The 21,822-nt window shown below is 47.1% G+C and overlaps 1 protein-coding gene across 5 annotated transcripts in view; it reads left to right on the top strand.

Annotated features, from left to right (window-relative positions):
• NTM (neurotrimin) overlaps nt 1-21,822 on the top strand; it is a 964,182-nt gene that overhangs the window by 164,125 nt on the left and 778,235 nt on the right. The window lies entirely within an intron of this gene.

Below are 21,822 nucleotides of genomic sequence, written 5' to 3'. Positions count from 1 at the left end.
CGCAGCCTTGCCAATGAAGCAGAGCCCAGGAAGGGAGGAAAATTCCCTTTATCTGCCCTGAGGCTTCTGATTTGTCTATTGTAACAGTGTTCTCTGAGCAGTTAAGACAGCCCACCCCCAACCCTCACAGAGCTAAAACAAAACAAAAGACCCACCGGTGTAATTAAATATTCATTGAACTCCTCCTAGGAGTTAGGAAGGTGCTCCTGTGCTGCGGATGCAAAAATGAATCAAACACTGCCCCTTACACAGGAAACTCCCAGCCCAAATCAGGAAATCATTGTCAAACAAGGTAGTCATTTAATAAGGCATGGGTAAAAGCTTTAAGAAGACACAGAGGAAAAGAGGAAGACCCCTGCTGCCAGGGGTCTATTGGCTGAGCTTCTGTGGTAAGCTGAGGTTTTTGAAGGCATCCCAGGCAGAGGGGCCACAGCACAGAGCCACACCATGGCATTTAGGGTCAGGCGGCCATCAGGCTGTTTGGTGGGGGGACGGCGGAGATCAGAATCACCCTCCACGATCTGTGACCATAACATCTGTTGGAGAGGGGGTATTCGGCTTTGCTTTTTAAATTGTGGCCAAAATTGCATAAAATAAAACTTTACCATCTTACCTAGAACTTGAAGCATTATGCTAAATGAAGTAAGTCAGAGAAAGACAAACACTATCTGTTCTCTCTTTTACATGGAATCTAAATATAAACAAAGAAGTTCACAGACACAAAGCACAGATTGGTGGTTCCCAGAGGTGGGGAGTGGGAGAAATGGGTGAACTGTTTTTTATTTTAATTTAAATGCGTGCTAGGTTGCTAGGTCATGTTCAACTCTTTGCGACCTCATGGACCATTGCCTGCGAGGCTCCTCTGTCCATGGGATTCTCCAGGCAAGAATACAGAGTGGGTTGCTGTGCCCTTCTCCAGGGGATCTTCCCGACCCAGTGATTAAGCCCATGTCTCGAATGTCTCCTGCATTGGCAGGTGGGTTCCTTACCACTAGAGCCACCTGGGAAGACCAGTAATGTAATATCATAAAAGAATTTTTATATTGGTTACACTGTTGAAATGATAACATTTTGGAGATACAGGGCTAAAAAAATTATATTATTAACATTAATTTCAACATTAATTAATTATTAGCATTAATTTCAAATAAATTGAAACAAAAAATAAATATCTTAACCATTTTTCAGTATACAATTCATTGACCTGAATGAATTCCACTCATAATGTTGAACAGTCATCACCACCATCTATCTCCAGAGCTTTTTCATCATTCCAAACAAAATCTCTTAACCCACAAATCATTTCACCCTCCATCTCCCCTTCCCTCCAACACCTAGTAACTTAAAGTCTACTTTTTGTCTCTGTGATAATTTGTCAGTTCTTCACATGAGCGAAATCGTACAATGTCCTTTTGTGTCTCATCTCACTTACACAGTGTTTCCAGGCTCATCCAGGTTGTAGCATGCATCAGAAATTCATCTTGTTTGTGCCTGAATAATACTCCATTGGATGTATCCGCCATATTGTGTCTGTCCATTGATCTTTTGATGGACAACTGTGTTATTTCCATCTCCTGGCTACCGTGAATAATTCTACTATGAAATTGGTGTACATGTATCTGTTTGAGTCTCTGCTTTCCATTCCTTAAGGTATATACCTGTAAGTAGAATTGCTGGATTGTATGGTATTTCTATGTTTAAAATTTTGAGGAACGATTAAATTGTTTTCCACAGTGACTATACCATTTTATATTCTCATCAGCAATGCACAAGTCTCAATTTCTCTACACCCTCACCAACATTTGTTGTTTTCTGTTTTTTTTTTTTTTTTTTTAATTATACCCATCCTAATGTGCATGTGAAGGGTTATTATGGTCTTGATTTACATTTTCCTAGTGATGAGTAACGGAGAAGGCAATGGCAACCCACTCCAGTGTTCTTGCCTGGAGAATCCCAGGGGCGGTGGAGCCTGGTGGGCTGCCGTCTATGGCGTCGCACAGAGTCGGACACAACTGAAGTGACTTAGCGGCAGCAGGAGTGATGAGTAATGTTGAACATCTTTTCATGGTCTTGTTTGCCATTTATATATCTTCCTTGGAGAAAAGTCTATTCAAGTCCTTTGTCCATTTTCACATTAGGTTGTTTGGTTTTTTTGTAGTTGAATGTTTAAGTTTTGAGTATTAGGAACCACAGACAGAGCAGCCTGGTGGGCTACAGTCCATATCGTCTCAAAAGAGTCAGACACGACTTAGCTACTGAACGAGAACAACAAACTATGGGATAGGAACTAAACGGGACCAATGATGTTTTAAGGTGTCCTGAGGTGTTAAGTCATCCATGGTGAAAGCCACTGGATTAGAAACCCATCGACCTTGTCTGACTTTCAAAGGCCCATATGTTTCAAGGACGTTTCAAGTGTGATTGATGTATATCGCTGCATTTAAGGAAACGGGAGAGGGTGATCTGACCTGGCCTTGAAGCCGCTCCTCTCTGTCCGGAAGTCCAGCCCTGGAGAGCAAAGGAGTAGGTGCCCCACTCATGCCATGGGGGACCTGGGCCGAGGACCACCTATGTCCATCAGCTTAGGGGCTTTTCCTCCTGCCCTCACTGGATCCTGGATCCTGGATCCTGGATGGTCAGGCAGGCCCTCCTGCTCCCTCTAGTGGATTGAGTCCAGGACTGGCGGGCAGATTTCCTGCCTTCAAATCCTAGTCCTCTGTGTTTTTCAGGTGACCTTGGAGGTCCCTGAACCTTAGGTAACACTTCTGCAAAATGGGGAAAGCAATTGCAGCTCTAGGATTGTGATGTGACTCCTATGAAACAAAGTGTGTTCTGCACACAGTGGGTCAGACAGGTCACAGGGTTTGAGAGATGCTAGAGAAGAAGGAAGAAGGGCAGAGCAAGGCCAGTAAAGCCTCTCAGCCTGAGTGCAGAGGAGGCGACTGCAGCCTCGTGCAGCCCAAAGCAGGTGTAACCTGGCAGGTGGAGTGTCCTGTGCCGTGTTTCCCTGTAGACCTGAAGGCCCCTCTCCCCTGGCCCAGACCCCCACCCACGCCCCCTTCCCCGTGGGCCTTGGCATCACCAGGCATTCCTGCTCTGTAAGCGTTAATCCTTCAGGGTTCCTCTTGGAGGGAGGCTTAGCTGCATTCATGAATTCACAGTTAAATCCCTCACAGTCCCCAGTCCAATGGAACAGCTGGTTGTGGATACTGACAGCAAGGAGAGAAGTCATCAGTTTGATGGGTGTTCCCCTGAATAATAAGTGAACTGCTTATGACATTTCTGAAAGCGACCGACACGCCCGGCCCCAAGCCCTACCACCCCCTGATGTTAGCAGCGTGGACAGGCTCTCTGTGCCTTGACACTCAGGGAAAGCGCCAGCTCTCCTAATGCTCACGGAATATGTATAAACGGTGACATCAGGCCAGAGCCAGGGGCCTGCAGATAGCATAGGACATACGCACATGCTCCTACAGGATTTAGCATCAAGTTCTGACCATTGGCTCGTGGTCTTGGGCAAGCTGTGAAGCATCTCCGAATCTAGGTTTCCCATTGAAATGGGGTCACTATCTTACCCCAAATGCCCTGCTGGGATTAAATAGGACAGCAGAAGGGAGGGTCTCTGGCATTCTGTTGGTGCTTCATAAATGCAATCCTTCAGTCTCTAGCCCAACATAGAAGCAAACTGTGGACTTATTTCTTTGCCCAAAGAAAAAACCTTATGATGGTATTTTAGGGGAGAGAACAGGAGTAGGAGGGACACAAGAAATTTTTCCACCAGTCGCACTGGCATCCCCCTTGGGCACAGGGCCATGACTGAGTCGCTTACAGAAACGGTGGCCGGGGCAGGAGGAAGGCTGGACTTGGCGGGGCTGGGCTGCCTGAACATCCAGGACTCAGAGCCCTTCAGCCAGCCAGTGCTGAGCCGGCGGCGGTGCGGGTGAACCCCGCCCGCCCAGCTGCTGCACAACCATGCAGCACAAATCCCTGTATGGAAGGAGCCGCTCTGCTGCCCCTGAAGAGAGGAGGAAACAGACCTTTCCCTGCAAGCGTGTTTGCTCTGCAACCACCGCTGAGCGCGATTTTAAATTTCACGTGCGGGCTGCCTCCCAGGGTCCTGATGCTGCTCACGGAGGACAGCAGCTCATTTGTCTGTGTGCCCCGTGGCCAGGGGTGTCCAGGTGACAGCTGCTGCTTGGAAGCATAACGGGCCCCGGGCGGCCGGAGGACTTAATTAATCAGTGCATTGATGGAGCCGCTACTGAGAGCCAGGCCCTGTGCTGGGCGCTGTGGGGGAGAGAAAACAGGGCAGAGTCTTGCCTTCTGGTGTCTTAAATTCTAGCCCAGGGTGGTGACACACAAGTGTGTGCAAAGTTAAATAGAAACATAAGAAATAAATAACAACTCAATTCAACACTACTGGCAATGTCACGTTGATACTCCAGTTCATGATTAATTACCCAGGGAAAGGAGCAGACGTGAAGTGCTACAGGAAGGAATCCATCAGTGTGTTTATTATTGACTGCAGACCTAGGGCCATGAAACAAGCCAGATCTTTCTCAGGACCCCTGCCCTGGCCTCCGCATCCGACGTTGTTTCGAAGTTCTTGGCAGTCCATGAAGTGCTAGAGAGAGCCTGGACATCCTTAAGAGAATCCCCATCCCCTCCAGTTTGTTCCAGGTGCTCAGGGTTGGTGCTTAAGTGCCCAAAGTGGAGAAGGCAAGGAAGAAATTAGCATCTGCATCATCAGTGTGTCTCCTTGGAGCCCTTATCACAGCCTTGAAACAACTGTGTCTCCCTCATAAGAGTACAAACCACCTGAAGACAGAGCCTTGTCTTGCCTGCTTTTGTAGCTTCCTCTTCACCACTGCTTGCTATGATGACCAATAGGATGCTACGGGCTTCATGTATTGCCACTGCCAAACTTGCCAGATATCTATAACACAATGCTTAGGAGTGGATCTTGCTTTACTGGAAAGCGTGACTCGTTTCTGGTCAAAAAACCCAATGTTTGTAATAAAGATAGAGGTTGGGTCTTAGGAATTTTGGGGGAGGTGGGCAACTTACCTTATTCCCTCTTTTCCTTGACAGAGAACTGGGAGGAGGCTTGTGTGCTAAGTCGCTCCAGTCGTGTCTGATTCTTTGTGACCCTATGGACTGTAGCCCAGCAGGCTCCTCTGTCCATAGCATTCTACAGACAATAATACTGGAGTGGGTTGCCATGATCTCCTCCAGGGAATCTTCCCGACCTAGGGGTCAAAAGTGTGTCTCTTACATTTCCTGCGTTGACAGGCAGTTCTTTACCACTGGTGCCACCTGAGAAGCCCTGGAGGAGGGAGTCCTGCTCAGTTACATCTTCCCTGAGACAGTCAGAGCAGAAGACAGGTCACTTGAACCCCATACATAGTGGAAGCAGGCTGGTTCTCCCTCAGGTTGGGGCAGAAGAGATGGGCGGGATTCAAGAGTAAGACGTAGTGTAGCCTGGTACTCCAGCCTGCTATGGAAATGTTGTCCAATGCAGATGGTAAGTCAGGAGGCAGACACAGCTTGAAAGGTGAATCAAGGGCACAGGGGTGGACAGAACTGGCAGCTTGCACTTACTAGCTGAGCACCCACTACCGTTTTTCAGCATCACCCTGGTTATCAGAGGATGCAGGCACAGAGAGCTCAGAGCCCAGGATGTAGTAGGCACTTCATAAGCATTAACTCAAGATGAACGAGTGAAGCAGAAGATAAGAAACTTTTCCATGTTTTTCAACAATTTTATATGAAAGTCATCAAACATACAGGAAAGATGAAACAATTTTACAGTGAGTACCCACTAACCCATCACTAGACACTACAATTAACATTTTATTCAATTTTCTTATCAGAATTCATCTATCTATCTATTATCCATCCATCAATCTGACACTTGTGATTTTATAAAGGATATATTCCACTTAAGGAAACAAGGCAAGTACACGTGAGACAATTACTCAGTGTTTTACAGGACAGTGCTAAATAGTGAGATATAAGCACGCATATGATTGGAGAGGAGAAGGTGATCTTCTGTGAGGAATAAAATATTCAAGGACCATTTCAACAGAGACAGGACTTCAGCTGGGCCTGGAAGAATGTGTAGGATTTGGACAGCGGGAGGGAGGGAGCACGGGTTTCAGTGGGCAGGACCCCATTGCTCCGGGTGGTACTCCGCCAGCCCTTTCCTCCTATCCAATGCCAGTCTAGTGTCATCTTCAGAGCTGAGGACAAAACCTGGATGTGAATGCCTCCAGGGCTTCAGACCCTGAGGACTCTGGGCATCTCTCTTGTTGAGTGACACACAGTGGGATTCAAGGGACTGGCCCAGAGGGATATGACCTTTTCGCCCAGAATGAGGTTAAAGAACAAGGATGTAATTGGGTGTATGGGAAGCTGCAGGAACTTGAGGAAATGGTTAGGAAGTAGGTGGGTGTCTGGGGGCTTCCTCTGAAGGTACTGAGAGAAGACCAGGGAGCTTTCCCCCTGACCCCCAGGCGGGGGAAGCAGCACAGAGCAGCCAGAAGGGAACACGATGGCCTCGGAAATGGCTGGTGGTCCTGCGTCTCTGATGGAGCAGGCCCGGTGTGGGGTGGACACAGCTCAAGGGGAGGCAGGAGCTGTAGTTCTACCAAATAAGCCAGCAGTCTCCTGGCGCCGTCTGGGGAAGAGGTTTCTGAAGAGTAGCTGAATGAGTCCCGGTCGCCCAGTCATGTCCGCCTCTTTGTGACCCCATGAGCTGTAGCCCACCAAGCTCCTCTGTCTGCGGGATTTCCCAGGCAGGAATACTGGAGTGGGTAGCCATTTCCTTTTCCAGGGGATCTTCCCAATCCAGAGATCAAACCCCGGTCTCCTGCATTGCAGGCAGATTCTTTACTGTTAGAGCCACCAGAGGTTTCTGAAAATCAGCTTTAAAAAGCTGTTAGCACGTGGGTTCCTCCCGGGACATTTGCTGGTGATAGCAGTCAGGTGCCTGCCTGGCTTGTGCTTCAAAGACAGACAGAGAAGGTGCTGAGCGTTATTGAGCAGTTTGCACCATTGTAAGAGCTGGTTGCCTATCTCCCTGCAGGAGAGGGTCTGGCTGCCTATACCTGGGGCACACCATCTTGCCCTGTGTTTCCTCTTTCTTGCCTCTCGTTTCCCCAGGCTGCTCTCCCCCTTCCCCTGAATCCTTTTTGTCCCCTTTGAATTGTATTGCTGTGCTTGGATGCAGTCCATGTAGGACTCCTTCGGGGAGAGTTGTGGCCCCTCCCTCTGCAGCGGTCGCCCTGGTCTGCGATGGCTACAGTAGGCCAGGGGCTTTTGCAGAACAAAAGATACCTGTTCTGTGGACAGTCCAGGTGCAGGCTGGGAGGAATTCATCCAAGTGCAGTGGAGGATAAGCCCATTCATTTTGTGATGCAGCCTCTGTGTACTTTGTCAGCAAGATGGAGAACACTCACTATTTTCTCTGGCTTTTAGGATTTCCATATTTATTGCTTGTTTGCTACTGCTAGGGAGAAGCAAAGGTGGGGGAAAAACAACAACTTGCTCTATTTGAAATTTTAAACATATGCAATTAAGTTTCCTCCCACCCCTGCCCCATCCCTCCCTGTCCCCTGCAATTCCAGCAACCCAGAGAACTGTGGACTGTTAGAGCTGGAATCACTCGGGAAAGCCAAACCCTATTTCCTCATTATGCACACAAGGAAACCCTGGGCAGGACGTGGAGGGAGTTGGTCATCGCCACATGCCTAGTTCCTGGCAGCCCTGAGACTAGCGTTTATGCCTGCAGAATCTTAATTCCCCATCACTGGACCAAGCAGACTCCTTTCCTATCAAGTCACAGTCCTACTGTGTGCAGGAGATCCCACTGTGCGTGAGGTCCTGTGTGGCCAACTTGTGCATTCCCTGCATCGTTCCTCGCAAGGGTGGGAGTCTCTCCCTGTTGGTTCGGTCGGTGAGGTGCAGGAATCATGGGGTAGGTGACACCGAGTCAGGGCTGGGGTGAGGGTGTGGGGGAAGGGGGTCCTCAGGAGGTGAGGACACAGAACAAAGCTGACACAGTAAGGAATGCAGCATTATGGGAGCTAAAGCCCTCGGTGTCTGGCGCACAGTACAAGCTAGATGCTTGTTAATGGACAAGAGGGAGACATCTCCCAGCAAGAGGCCAGGAAAGGCTTTTCAAGACATCAGCACTAAGTCTTCTGCTGGAGGAATTTCAGCTGCCAGCCACGAAGATATTTCCAGCAAAAGACAGAAATGAGCTGGAGTGTGTTCAGGGAAAAGGGACCAGCAGGTATGCAAATTGTGTGTGGAGGGGGATGAGGGGTAGAAGGTGGGGCTAGAAAGGAGGCTCAGCTGTCCACAAGACGGGGGTCATGGAAGGCCTGCCATATGCAGGGCAGCCTTGTAGACCTGGAATTTTGCAGCCAACAAGACAAGAGAGGATGGGGATGGGAGGCATAGACCCACACACAGTCTGTGATGTGACAGCGGGTGCCTGGGAGCCTGCAGTGACGGGGGTCTCTGGAGGTAATTGTAAGGAAAAGCCGGCCATGGGAAAACCAGTGTTTACCATGGAGGGAGCCCTCCATGCAAAGGAGAGGCAAGGGGAAAGCTTTGTGGCCAGAACATACTTGGCACATTTGAGAGAGAGAAAAAAGACTCTCATGAAATAAATTTCAGTGGAGTCTACCAGTGGGAGAGGAGTTTGGGATCAGATTATGTAGAACCTTCTAGTCCATGGCTGGGAGAGTGAATTTCACTCAAATATGATGAGAATAAAATCTAACGTCATTCCCTGCATCACCTGGCCTTGGCCTCTGTCTTCATGGAAACAACTCACCTTGGTTGACCCAAGTCTTTCTCCTTCTGAACATTGAAAGCCCAGCATCTCATGAACACCGTCATTTCCTGCAAGTGAGGAGGGGTCAGTCCCCTCACCTCCCACTCTCATTCTTCCCTATGACAGTCCTATCACAATGAGGGGGCATGTTTGCAGAGTCCCTCAAAACTCTCTAGATGATTCCCTAGAAAATAGATGGCCATTCAAGATTTCTGAGAACAGGAATGACATAATTAAAGCTACTTAAGCAATTTTAAAACACTGAAAGCCTCTAGGGTCATTTCATTTACATAAAGATGCCTTTCTGTTGCAAATCTGGGATTTATTTGGATGCAGGAAGGCTAATGGACCAAGAGGCAGGCCTTCCTTGGGAATAAAAGAAGGTCATCTACATCCAGATGTTCCTGTCAACACCCTCTCTTGCAGAATTGATTGGACTCTTTAGTCCTCATTCCTCAAGATTTGAAGCTTTGAGCTCTGAATCTCTCTGTAGTAAGCAAAGCTTAAAGGGGCAGGCCTTCACACGACTGTCCCAGCGGAGTCTGCGCAGTCTCCAGGATTATCTAAAGCTAACTGTGACAGAGATACGGTGGCCTCTGTGCTCATCACCTCTGAAATAGTAGTTTATTTCTTTTTTTTTATTTCTTTTTTTGAAATGGTATTTTCTAACTTCTCATTAGTTAGGTGTGAAATCAAAATAGTACCTGGCTCCTTTAAGAATCTTTACCAAGATAATGAAATTTGTGATCTCACAATTGCATAAATCACTGCCAGCCCCCTTAAGTCAATTCATATTTCTGTAGTTCGTTAGTGGCTCGGGAGGAAATTGCATTTATTATAATTGCCTCTAATTGCACCAGATTAGTGATTACAATTATTGATGGCAGCTGATTATTCATTAGGCATCAAATCAATCCCTGTGCTTCTTCATTACTCGAAACAGTAACTCTGATGAGGAGAGGTCTGAAGGAGACCACGTCCACCCTCTTCCCTGCCTGGCAGGCGACCTCCCCAGGCTGCCTCTAAACAAGCACCTGAAAACGATTTAGGACTTAAAGTGACAGAAAAGCAGCCCTCTCCTTCCCCGTCCAGTGCCCAATGATGCCAAGCCCAGCACTGACTGATGAAATGGTGGAATCAATTCAACATCACCAAAGGCTATTTGGAGGCCCTGGAATGCTCTGGACCTGCGAGCTCTTCCAGGATGCCCTCCTTGACTGCAGAGTAGAAACGTCAGAGTTCCCTGGCCCAACTCTTCTGGAATATACACAACCCCGAATATGGAAAGAGAATAGACCCGAGGGCCTCACGGACCAGATTTGTAACTGTGGCTGAACCCTTGGGAGCAGTATAGAGCCCAGCGAGACACTTACCTGCCTGTGTTGAAGAATCACCTACAGGTTGTGAGTCAACAGTGATGAGATGTCCTCTGCTCCTCTTGTTCACCACTGGACTCTCTCACCCAAAACAGGGCCTGCAGAGAGGAAGAGCTGATGCCTGGGTGAGGAGGGAAGACCTGATGGGGTGGTGCTGACGGCTGAATTAGACAACATCCTTAAAGCTCATGTCTTACACCAGGTGATGAGTGGCTTCTTGGTGAAGGTCACTTCCTCCCCACGCCTACTCCCTCCAAACTTTAACATCTACATTATCTTCGAAAGTTCTGTTCCTTATCTCTTTGTGCACTGGTTCAATATTAACAGTAAATTCATCTTTCCTATAATATCTGTAATAGAAGAGCTGCTTCCAGAAGACCTCCCCATGGTGGTTTTCATTCTTTGGCTCACTCATCAATACCTACAGCGTGCCAGGCGCTGGATCTAGAGGATTTGAGAGATAAATAAATCATGGGTATTGACCTTGAACAGCTCACAACCAAATGGGAAAGACCATCCATTCTGTCTCCAGGCTTTGTTTGCATTCACAGAACATACACGGTCTAATCAGCCCACCGAGGCTGGGGAAACCCGGCTCATATTGGAGGGTCAAGCAGGCCTCACAGACGTGGAATGTGAGATTGAAATGGAAAGAATCTCTTCAAATGCCTAATGGAGTGGCTAGATTTTCAACAGAACAAGTAGCACCTGAAAAGTGGGGAGGCGAAAGGAGCACCATTTCAGAGCGGCACTGCTGGGTGAGGGCTTCAAACCCACTGCCAGGACGTTAAGCACTGTTTCCAGATATTCCCGGAGGCCAAGACCTCCATGACCAATGGGCCTTCCCCTTCCTAGCAGCTGAGGTCTCAGAACTGTCGAGTTGTCTGAGGGTTTTTTTTTTGTGGACTCTGTGACCTGCAGAATCCTAACCCATCCTTTCCACAAATGTTCAGGTCACCCTGCTCCCCTTGCCACCCCAGGGGCCTCATCCATCAATTCTGCTGCTTTTCACAAAACTCCTTTCCACCTGGGACTAAGCTCAAAGTGTGTAAGTGTCCGCAGGGATCAGAGTTGTTTGGGGCAGCTGCTGTCAATGCAGAGGCAGGGTCCTCACTCTCCGGAGAGGGAAGGATGGAGGCTGTGGGCCAGGAGGTGTGCAGACGGATCCTGTCCACATGGGTGGAGGCTGGTGCTCATTTTCCTGGTTGCTCAGAGCATGAGCCCTGCAGTGGGTCTGACCTGTGCCCAGATTCCCTGAGAGAGTAAACAGTCATCCCTACATGGGATGAGGGGGTGAGCCTGGAGGACAGGGCCCCAGTGGAAAAGTCTCCTTTCTGCCCCAGGACTCTCCACATCCCAGGCTGCTGACTCATGCAGATGGAAGAGGCTCTCTTCTCTAACTGACAGGTTCATGTACCTCCTGTCTTCCAAATGTCCCATACGGTGGCTGTCTGCTTTTGAAGGCTAATCTTTTAGGGCAGGGGTCCCCGACCTCTGGCATCTAATGCCTGGTGATCTGAATTGGAGCTGATTAATAATAAGTGCACAATAAATGTGATGTGCTTGAATAATCCCCAAATCATCCCCGCCCTCTTCTTGTCCATGAAAAATTTGTCTTACATGAAACCAGTTCCTGGTGCCAAAAAGGTTGGGGACCACTGTAAATTTGGGGGGAGGAAATATATAAGTATAGAATCATTTCCAAAGAAACCTGAGAATATTAGTCTTCTATGATACCTCAGAAACCCAAACAAGGCTTTCTTTCTTGGCAACTGCGCCCACCCCCAGCCTCTTTCCCAAGACCCGCCAGAGGTCCGAGTTTCTCCTCAAGGGCAGCAGGACGCTCACCCACTGACCAAGAAAGGAAGTTGTGTTCGGCAATTTTCTGACTCACGAGAAAGCTGCTGTGGCCGGAGCCAGAGAGGAGTTCTGTGCGGGGACCAGGAATCACAGAGATTTGCCTGGGCTGTTCTGGGAAGCTGTCTGGACCCTGCTATCAGTGTCTCCATAGTTAAGGAGAAGCCTCCTCCCCTCTGCTCCAGCAAAGCTTCCCCAAACTCTAAACTTCCAGAGAAATGCAGACCCGAGCCCCCCCGTCCCCACCCAGCCCTCCATCAGCCGGTGCCTATGGTCCAGCTTCACCGTGGTAACAGTTGGGGAATGAGTCCCAGTCTAGCTGCCTGTGCAGGATGGCTGTGCAGTAAGAGCCTTCATCCTTATGGCAGGCACATTAATGCCAAGTTTGCTCATTCTAATTAATAACAGTCAGTAAACACCAAAGAGAGCTAATGATGATTACAGGCCGCAGCTCCTGCCTGTTAGCAAACACACACAGGCAGGTGGCCCCCTCCCTTCCAGGGAAGAGGCTGGGGCTGCTGCACCGGCCCTCCTCCAAGCCCTGCCCCGTCTGGTCAATCTTGGGTCACTCTTCTCCTGGATTCCTGGCCAGTAAGATAAGAACAAGGCCTGTGCAGGCCAGCCATATGAGAAGAATCCCTGGCTTTGAGAAAGAAGGCTGTGGGACAGGTCTGTGGGTCCTTTTGGGTTCTCAGGCAGTGTTCCCTGGCACTGGGCATTAACCAAACTTTTCTATTTTTTTCCCCTGATTTTAAACATATTTTTCCAGTTTCCAAAATAACTCAATTTGCTTTGAAAATGAAAAAACTAAAGAAGTATGCATGGAAGGGAGAGCTCCCTGGGTGGGGTTTGTGGCTGGCAGAGCTGCCTGAATTTCCCACCTGGGGCTCCGTCTCTCCTCTTGCCAGCTTCTGCTCCCATTCTGCACCCTCCTCTGAGTGGTGCACACACGATGTTACCCGATGACTGAATGATCCCCGTAAAGAACCCTTCATTCCTGGTCCTACAGGGCTCTTACCCCTCCTCCAGCCCCAGTTCTATCCTCATCTCTGATTCAAGGGTTCTTCCCAGGGCCATATTCCAGGACCAAGAGGGAAAAATGAGTAGCACCCACGGACCTGAAGACACCCCATCTTGGAATGTTTTCTTCTTTGACTTCCAGGGGTTGTGGCAATTAAACACAAGTATATAAACACCTGAGCATTCAGGCTGAATCTAAATTTGGAGAATGTCTTACTTCTCAAAACATTCCCTGACCCCATGTCCCTAGGTGGATTTGAAATCTCCTCCTTGGGGAAGCTGTCAGCTCTCCGTTATGAATCCCCAAGTGGCCCCACAGCTGGATTGGGAAAACGGATCTCTGATCACCCAACTAAGTGATGATACAGCTGTGGCAGAGGCTTGAGGAACAGAGCAGCCGCCGTGCAATCTGAATCTCACAGTTCGCTCTTTCGTTGGAAGACCTGGGCCCTCTCAATCTGTCATGTTTTTCTTTGCTCACCCACCCTCCTTACACACACTAGTTTATTTGGCTGCAACGATAACGTTTCTTTTATCACCTTCACTGCAATTCAGACAATACTTTTTTCCTCGAAGGGCTGTTCAATCTACTCCACCCAGAAGTGTTTCTCTGAGAGTTTAAGAATAAAGAGAGTAGAAAGAACTATGAAGGTGGCCGTGTGCCATTTCTAAGGATGCTAATGAATAGATCCAAGTAAATAATGGGATGTGAGCTGCCGGCCTTATCTTCCTGTCTTTTTAAATGAATGAGACCTTTACTTTGTTCTTTCTTTTCTTTTTTTTTTTTTCTTTTATTTGTCTCCCTTTCTATGGCTATTAGTCTTTCTTCCATTTTTTCTCTATGATTTTTTCTCTCTCTCTTTTCTTTTCTTTCTCTCTCTCCTCTCCTTTTGACTAGAATAAGGAATTGAAGGTCATTTCTAAATTTGGTGCAATGCATTGAATGCATTCATTCATCTGTCTGTTTGTTCACTCCAATAACATTCCCAGAGCTCTCACTTTGCATTCTTGGCTAGTTTCTCAGAGCAGAGAGAGGCACAGACCAGCTCTGCTCTGGAGCAGCCCTGACTCAGCAAGGGGAGAAAGGCACAAAGTCAGAGTGACTATTAAATACACGTAGCAGATGACAGGAGCCACAGGAAGGTGAGGAGCAGGTCGATGGGGTCATGTCAGGGAAAACTTCATACAGAATGTGACACTTGGGCTGAATATTAAACTGTGTTGAGTCACCAGGTAGCAGGTGGGATGCAGGGGCTGGTGGGAGGATGGAATTTAGAGGCAGAGGGCGCTGCCTGAGCAAAGGCCAGAGGCAAGAGCCCAGGTCCTGTGAGCATTGAAAGAAATAGGACCCTACAGGGAGGGTGGAGATGAAAACCTACCCAGAGATGGCTGCTGAGTTTGAACATCAAGAACCTGGCACGATACCAGAACACACACACAATGTTTCCATGTAGGAATGTATCTTTTTTTTTTTTTTTTTTTCTTTTTTTAAAACTTTATGGCACTGGTGGTAAAGAACCTACCTGCCAATGCAGGAGACTTAAGAGATATGGGTCTGATCCCTGGGTCAGGAAGATCCCCTGGAGAAGGAAATGGCAACCCACTCCAGTATTCTTGCCTGGGAAATTCCGCGGACAGAGGAGCCTGGTGGGCTACAGTCCATGGGGTCGCAAGGAGTAGGACACGACTGAAACAACTTAGCATGTGTGCACGATCTACAGTTGGTTTACGATATTGTGTTCATTTCTGCTGTACTGCAAAATGATTCAGTTACACATATATTCTTTTTCATATTCTTTTCCATTGTTTTATCCCAAGATACTGAATAGAGTTCCCCGTGCTATACGGTAGGATACTGTTGTTTTACTATCCCTTCACTTTAAAATAGGTGAGTGTAAACTCTATGAGGATGAGATGTTTGGATGGCATCACCGACTCGATGGACATGGGTTTGGGTGAACTCCAGGAGTTGGTGATGGACAGGGAGGCCTGGCGTGTTGCAGTTCATGGGTTGCAAAGAGTCGGACATGACTGAGTGACTGAAGTGAACTGAACTGAAACTCTTTACATATTTCTTCAACAAACTAAACCAGTCGATATTTACCTCTGGGTATCAGAGATTGGTTTTATCTTCCGTTGGGCAATGACCCTCAGTAGAAACCAGGCTCCATGCTACTCCATTAGCAATTCCGCTCTGCCTGGGTTTGCCTCTCTTTCCCTGTTGTCCTGCTCATAGACACCTGCCTTTCCTTTCATATTCTGCACACCAGGGATTTCTGATGGGAATGAATCAGAACTGCCAGTCAGTTCCTGGTGGGTGATATAAACCATGACTCGTCTTCCAGACTGGGAGCCAGCCTTACCCCCTGCACCAGCTGATGCACCAGGCCACCCAGCTGTTGCCATCGGGACTTTTCCCATCTGGAGTCACCTTGTTCCCTGGAATTAGGAGAGAGCCAGTAGCTTCTGCAGCCAGGAGTTGATGAGCAACTTCATAAACCAGGAGTGACAGGTGCCACACTGGTCTCTCTGCAGAGCTGCCCAGAGCCCCTAGGAGGGGATGAGGAAGCAGCTGGCCTTGGGGTTGTGAGAAAAGTAAGAGGCACCGAGGAAGTACTCTCCCTGTTTCTTTCCCTGCTTCTTGAGCTGTGCCTTTCTCCTCCTCTGAGTTTGTCTCCCAGGCCTCAGACAAGACAGAGTGTGGGCCATCTCAGAAGGCAAGCAAGTGAGCAAGTGTAAATCATTCAGCCATGTCCGACTCTTTGTGACTCCATGGACTGTATCTCACCAGGATCCTCTGTCCATGGAATTGTCTAGGCAAGAATACCGGAGTGGGGGCCATTCCCTTTTCCAGGAGATCTTCCCAACCCAGGGACCAGACCCAGGTCTCCCACACTGAGGCAGATTCTTTACTGTTGGAGCTACCAGGGAAACCCCAAGGCAAAAGGCCACCCAAATATGGAGTGGTTAGATTTGTGAGCTGGGTAATTTCACAGGCTAATGAGTGGGAGGATTATTTCAACTATTTTAGGGAAAGGGCAGGGATTTCCAGGAATTGGACCACCATCCACTTGACCTTACATAGTTGGCCTCAGAACTGCTATGGCACCCATGGGTGTGTCATTTAGCTGATAAATGTTTACAATGAATGTATATTGAGTCTCAAGATTTACTGGAAGTCAACTCATTCTCCATCCTGGACCCAGTTGGTTCTAACCAGTGTATGCCCTGTCCTCCATAGTTGTCCTCTCTTAAAGTTTGTGCTTAGCCTTCCAGTCTCCTTTTCACACCCAGGTCACATCTATCCCCGATTGGTTGCTCTTGGATTCTGTGCGTCAATCCCATTTCCTCTTTGGAAGATCTTTGGAGGTGGGAGGCAGGATTTACAAGTCATCGGTAGCTCTCAAACCTCATAGCACACTGCTAGGCCATAGGTGGCTAGAAGGCATCGGAATAAGATCAGGAACTTGTTTTCAAGATCAAACCAAAAAACCAGGAATTGCAGAAAGAGACAGAGAGAGATTCGAACTCAGCCTCTACCACGGATCAATTGATCTTGGGCAAGGTCTGAATTTAAAGGAGCTTCTTTTTCTGTAACTATAAAATAGGGACAGTACTACTTCTCTGAGAATTTTAGGGACTGTTGAATTAGAACATAAAGGAAGGAACTTGGGGTCTGGATATTATTGATACTAGGTAGTTGAGACATATTCCTTCCTTCTTGAATCTTTGAAAGAATTTCCACCCCTCTTTGGACACAAACATGCTTTGCCTCCACTGCTGCCTTCCGCTGCTGCATTTTTTCTAAGTCAACCCCACCCAGGAGGAAATAGCCTCAAGGCAGCACATCCATCCAGGTGATGCCTCCAGGAGTGAGTCGGGAGAAGGTAGAAAAAGAATTTTATGAAAATGCGTTCTGTCTCCCTAGAAGAGAGGGGTAAAGCTTGATCAGCTTTTATATTCATGGTACCTTTTTTTTTTTCTCCTCAGAGACTCAGTGTGTATAAATGTAAAATTACAATAATTATGATAACATTCAGATTAACTGTGCTCCTCACAAGGCATCAGGAGGTACAGAAGTTTACTGATTCCCACTGGAGTACTTTTCTACCCCAACTGACTTCTGTGTTCTAATCCAGGGCGACTGCCTGGGGAGGTGGGGGAGAAGAGACCAGAGGCTGACCCCTTGGTGCTTTATTTATTCACGTAGAATACATCAAATGCCTCCACTGCCTCCAGGCCTCTTAGTATATCTAAAACCAGCAGTAAGCGTGTACATTAAATGAAAAGAAGTAAGCCAACAGCAAACTTTCACTGTGGCCCAATCGTTTCAAGTCAGTTGCCAGATAACTGGGAATTTGAAACACAGATACAGTAAAGATGTTTACTGCTGTAAAAATCTATAGTAATAAAGGAGTTCATAGCTAATGATCTGATTGCCCTCAAAATTGGGAGTCCTTGAAGCCAGAAATGTATGAATTCCCATACTTTTTGTTTCATATGTGGTGCTTGTGCATAGGTGATAGTTGAAAGAATGAATGAATGGGAATTCCCTGGAGGTCCAGTGATTAAGACTTCCCCTTACAATGTGAGTGGTGCAGGTTGGATTGCTGGTTGGGGAGCTAAGATCCCACATGCCTCTCAACCAAAAACCAAAACATAAAACAGAAACAATATTCAATAAAAACTTTAAAAAATGATCCACATCAAAAAATGTCTTAAAGAATGAATGAATGAATAACCAGAGGCACAGAAACTCCTTGTCCCCACCATTCACTATTGTTCTTAGTGTCCAAAAAGCGACAGCAAGAAAGTACAGTCATCATTCAAAGAAGGAAGATGGGAGAAGGAAGCTTTTTCCCTTTCTGGAATATTCTTGATCCTGTTCTAGAGTTTGACAGCAGAAGCATGGATGTATGAAGTACGGGGGTTGGAGCATTTAATTAGAAAAGAGCATGCATTTATCTGGGATGGTGCCTCAGAATATTGCAATCAAGTGAATAAAGAAATACATGTTTGAGACCACATCCTTGCTGTTGTTCAGTCACTCAGTCATGTCGGACTCTTTGTGACCCCATGGACTGCAGCACGCCAGGCTTCCCTGTCCTTCACCATCTCCCGGAGTTTGCTCAAACTCATATCCATTGAGTTGGTGATGCCATCCAACCATCTCATCCTATGTATAAGAAACACCAGGCAGAAATAGACAGGAAAGTGAATCAAGAGTTCCTGACTGCCTACAAGATGCCAGGCACTAAGCTGAACCTTTCATATTTCTTATCCCGCAATGAGTCATAGAGCAGTGATGGCATCCTTCATTTCCCAGGAAAAACAAAACAAAAAGACAAAACTGACCTGAGGATGGGAAATAGTGCCCCCAGCCACAGCAAGCTGTGTTTTCTGTACCAAAAACTTTCTGACACCACGCACTCCCTTGCCTTGGACTCCAACGGAGGGCATTCCTCCAAGGACAAGCTCCACTGGAGGTCATTCAAAGTCCTTTCATGCAGCCTTTCAGAAGTCTTCATTAGCGAAGAGCAGGGAAGTGGTGAGGGGTAGGGTAGGAGGATAAAATATTCACAGGAGCAAATTAAATTCTGCCCCAAAGATGATTAACATCTAACACTAACAATGAGGTCCCATCCTTCAAGTGACAACACGTGATGTCAGGGGGTATCCTTTAATGGACACTGCTGCCCATCATGAATTGTGTCAGTAGAGTCAGGCATGTGAAGATGTCCATTTCCTGTTCTATGGGCAGGCCCACGTGCCCACGAGAAGTGCTTGCATCACTCCAGGGAAGCATATGGCTCTGGATGCAGGGAGACAGAGATCCGCACTGGCCAAGAGAGCAGGGAGACTACAAGATAATCACGAGGACAATAGACAGCTGCATTAAATATTTACTATGTGCCAGCTCTGCTCTGAACACATTACCTGAAATGTATTAATTAAACTTCAAAAAAAAAAAAAAAAGCCCTATGAAATAGACATTGTTCAACCTTTTTAAATGAGAGAACTAAAAAAAAAAGAAATGAGGGAAATTTAGACGTGAAGCTTCATTTGTGAATGCTACAGGCTGGCAGCTGCAGAGCCTAGATTCAGACCTAAGCTTTTTACTCTGGAGTCCTGTCTTTTAGGAGAAGGAAATGGCAACCCGCTCCAGTATTCTTGCCTGGGACACCTCATGGACAGAGGAGGCTGGCGGGCTACAGTCCATGGAGTTGCAAAAGCACCAGGCACAACTTAGTGACTAAACAATAATGATATAATGAGATAGATGCTAAGGTTCACCCACAGGATGCAGGTGGAGGGGAGGAGGAAGGTTAGGGAGGGTGAAGAGAGGAGAGAGGGAGAGAAAGGACAGAACAGGAACCTGCCAGCATCAAGTGCTGGCGAGACTAGAGTAACGTTGCCTCATGCACAGCCAGTGGGACTGCAAATTGGGACAGTCCCTTTGGAAAAGAGTCACCTTTATGTACCAAAGATATGAATACCATATGACCCAGACATTCAATTTCAGTTCAGTTCAGTCGCTCAGTTGTGTCCGACTCTTTGCGACCCCATGAATCACAGCATGCCAGGCCTCCCTGTCCATCACCAACTCCCAGAGCTCACTCAGACTCACATCCATCGAGTCAGTGATGCCATCTAGCCATCTCATCCTCTGTCGTCCCCTTCTCCTCCTGCTCCCAAACCCTCCCAGCATCAGAGTCTTTTCCAATGAGTCAGCTCTTCGCATGAGGTGGCCAAAGAACTGGAGTTTGACATTACACTCCCACTTATAAGAAATGCATGCATGCATGTTTCAGGAGCTGTGCAACAATGTTCCTGACCAGGTTGTTTAAAATCGCTTTAAGATGGAAACAATGGAATGTCTATCTTGGTGGAATGAAGACATCCATTGTGGTCCCTCCATTCCATGTGATGTAGAACAGCATTGAAAATTAGTCAGTTCTAAGTATACTTAATGAGGATAACTCACACACATCACACTGAGCTGCAGTATCCAAAAAAACACACACTATATGACATCACAAAACAGACGCAATTAAACTCTTGTTTTTAAGGATGCAGACTTAGGTGGCAAAACAGAACAAAAACAAATGAACAAAGCCAAGGTAGTGGTCGTGATAAAGTTTCAGATGGGGTGATGTTCAGCGGAAGGGGAGTATGGGTGGGGAAGAGGCACCTGGGTTCTGGATGCTGCCTGGGTGATGGTTACCAGGGCATTTAGTTGACAATAATTCATCAAGTTATATTTCTATGCTTCATGCATCTTTTTAATTTTATATTCCACAGTTTTTAAAAAAGATTTTTAAAAATCCAAATGAGAACAGAGACCAATTCTGCTTGCCTGAGTGCTAGATGAACTTCCAGCCATCCACCAGACAGCTTGACCAGAAGGCCCACAGACGGCTTCAACTCTAAGGGCTGTGATCTCACTCATCCCTCTGGCCTCCAATTCTGCTCCTTCTTCTGTGTTTCCTAATTTGATGAGTGGGGAGGCCATTTTATCTTAGAAAACTGCAAGTTATTCGATCTTCTCCTCCCATGTTATCACTTCCAACTTTTGTATGTGTGTGCTCAGTCGCTCAGTCATGTCCGATTTTTTGCAACCTCATGGAATGTAGCCTGCCAGCCTCCACTGACCGTGGAATTCTCCAGGCAAGAATACTGGAGAATAATGGTTTGCCATTTTCTCCACCAGGGGATGGTCCTGACTCAGGGATCGAGCCCACAAGAGAGGCAATCCTCAAACATGAATCTTACTAGGTTAGATCATACTTTCAATGGCTTCACCATTTCCCCATCATCTGTAAAATCAAGTTTTGACCTCTTTGTGTGGCACACACAATTATCTGAGCCCTAACACCTACTTATGGTTTCATTCCCATTTCCCATGAGGCTGACCACCTGCTGTTTTAAATCCTCTTAGCCCATGCTGTTTCCTCTGCTGCCAATAGCTTCATTTCCATTTTTGCCTAGTCAATCCCACCCATTTATCAATAGTTCAAAGCTCAAATCAAATGGCACCTTCTCTGTGGATGCTCGTCTTCCTGACGTTAGATCTTGTAAGGGTTTTTCTTCCCTCCTTTATACTGCTCCGATAGCTTGGACTAAGTTGTGACTTAACATGCTCTCTGGACATTGCATGTTGACAGATATGTCTCCTCATCAGATCACATGAACCTCTAAACAGCTTTGGTACATGTATGTCCATGGTTCCTAGAACAAGGTCTGGCATAACATATGATCTCAGTCAGTTACTGCGTGAGTAGTGAATGACTTACAGGATGACACTGCGATAGTCCGAGGCTTTAGGCTCATTGTGAAGATAAGTCCCTCCAGTATTTGGTAGTGTAGCCCTTGTTGACCAAAAGCAACATTTAGTCACCTATGCCTTTTGGCAAACAGGGAAAATCAAGATCTTCAGCAATCGAGAAACTTCCAAATGAGTATTGCTCCAAACGAGTATGCATGCCCATTCAGTTGTATCCAGCTCTTTATGACCCCATGGACGATAACTCTCCAGGCTCTCTGTCCATGGAGTTTTCCAGGCAAGAATACTGGAGCGGGTTGCTATTTCTTACTCTAGGGGATCCTCCCAACCCTGGAATCAAACCCTCATCTCTTGCATCTCCTGCATTTGAGGTGAGTTCTTTACCACTGTGCCACCTGGGAAGCCATTACTACAAATACTCTATAAATACAATAGACAAA

The sequence above is a fragment of the Bos indicus genome, chromosome 29 (genome assembly GCF_029378745.1).
Source record: "Bos indicus isolate NIAB-ARS_2022 breed Sahiwal x Tharparkar chromosome 29, NIAB-ARS_B.indTharparkar_mat_pri_1.0, whole genome shotgun sequence".
Lineage (NCBI taxonomy): Eukaryota > Metazoa > Chordata > Mammalia > Artiodactyla > Bovidae > Bos > Bos indicus.
The sequence above is the reverse complement of the archived record's forward strand: the minus strand, read 5'-3'. Positions and strand labels throughout refer to the sequence as shown.